Consider the following 2,060-nt stretch of genomic DNA (forward strand, 5'->3'; position numbering starts at 1 on the left):
AAGACTACTCGAATGTTCGCTAATAATTCATCTGATTTAGCTATTATTCGTTGGCTATTTATTTTTTAAAGATTTGTTTAAAGTAATCTCTTCACCCAAAATGGGGATCGAACTCACGACCCGGAGATCAAGAGTCCGGGGCTTCACCGACTGAGCCAGTCGGGCGCCCCTCCTTTGCTACTTATGCGTTTGTTTTTCCTTGTTATTAAGAAAAAAAAAAATAAGGGACTTTGCTGCCTAAAAATAAGGTAAGAAAACATGACTTAGGAAAGAGGGAAAATGAAAAAGTTACATTATGTCCATCCTGACTGCAATAGGGCCTCAATAACCGGGATTTTTACTGCAGACCATGCCAGTCTTCCACGGAAGACGAAGAACAGACTTGGATGGCAAACCAATGCGGACTTCTCTGGGACAGGCCCGGCCTCTCACGCTCCGGATCCTTTCACAACCCTCCCTTGCCCCCTTTCTCTCCAACCGCTCCGCGTCCCCATCCAGCTCGCGGAGGGGTGAAGGAATGTTTACGGCCTCACTCAAGTTCAATGACAAACCCTGCCCCGAGGGGGAAAGGCAGCGGACTTCAACCATCAATCAGACAAAGGCCGAGCGCAGGTCTTGGGGGAGGCTGGAATCCGGGAGCCAAGGGTCCTCAGGAAGGGTACCGATCCCGCTCTCCGCGAGCTGTCTCTTTTCCCCTGCCTAGGGCCTGCGGTGCCCGGCCGGTGGCGGGGACACCAACATTTGGTGCAGGCCCGCCTGCGGGGGAGTGGGGCAGTCACCGTGTGAATGGCGAGAAGCGGCTGCTCCCTGCGCAGGCTTCGCCCAGCTCTCAGAACCCAGGGCTAGCACCCCTGCCGGCTCCTCGGCTTTCTCCCTCCGGCTGGAGCCCCGGCCCCACCGACCTCTCTGTACAGCCTGCGTTTTCCAGCCTCCTCCCCAAGTTTTGTTCACATCTTCTCTCCCAGATTTGATATAAATATCTTTCGAGGTGCTACTCCAACACGGCCTTTTCTGGGAAACTCCCCCAGATGCCATGGGGAGACGGGGGACTCTTTCTCACTCCTTATGAGAAAGATTTATCCTGGTTGTAGTCATGGACCCCACCACACGATGTCAGAGGTCACATCTGAGGAAGCTGTAGACCCAAGATCTGGCGCCAAGAGAGAGGCAGGGCTCAGGGCTCAGTTTTTCCGTTGTCTCTCCTACAGCCTCCCACCCCCAGTAGAAGATTTTGCATGCGGTAGGTACTTGGTGAATAAGTAGTGGATTAAACTAAATTTCCATTTGTCTTTAATCCCGGTGTTGGGTTTGTTTGTTTGTTTTGCATTTATGCAAATCTGCCTGGTACACCCAGGAGAAGCCAAGTCCAGGGAGTTTTAAGTGCCCCTCTGTGACATCAGGAGACGGCTGCTGATGGAAACAGGTGTTTGTCAGTGTCTAGGGGGACCTTGTGAAAAGAGGCATGTGGGGGTCGGGAAGAGACTGGGGTCCCTGTTCTCTCCGGGTGGTGTAGACAGAGGAGCTTAGACATTAAGAGCACCTGCTTTGGGGATCAGCTCTGGCGCAGCAGGCTGTGTGACACTGATCAAGTAACCGACCCTCTCTTAGTGTCAATTTCCTCCTTGTATGAAGTGTACGCGCCCTTGGAGGTTCTGTCAGTGCGGCAGCAGTAGCTCTGAAGGGGGCGGGAGCAGGAGGAGTCGGATTGGGTAGAAGGAAAAGGGGTACCTGGGAGTCCTGAGTGTGCCTGTAAATTACCCTGTCCACCCTAAGACCAAAGGATTAGCAGTGTCAGTGCCTACGGACTTGGGCATGTGCCCCCCTCCCGTGGCTGCTGGTCGGGGCTCTGAGCCCCTGTCCACATATGCCAGCAGCGCGCGGCCCCTCTAGTTGCTCCTCAGATCCTGGCACTTACCAAGCTTCTGAAAAAGACGCAGGAATGGGGGGGAGCAGCGGTTCAGATACTAGGTATACTGATTTATTTTTTAAGTTTATTTAGGTAATCTCTACATCCAACGTGGGGCTTGAACTCACCACTGGGAGATCAAGTCCCACGCTCT

Source organism: Ursus maritimus, unplaced genomic scaffold (assembly GCF_017311325.1).
Source record: "Ursus maritimus isolate PB19 unplaced genomic scaffold, ASM1731132v1 scaffold_24, whole genome shotgun sequence".
NCBI lineage: Eukaryota > Metazoa > Chordata > Mammalia > Carnivora > Ursidae > Ursus > Ursus maritimus.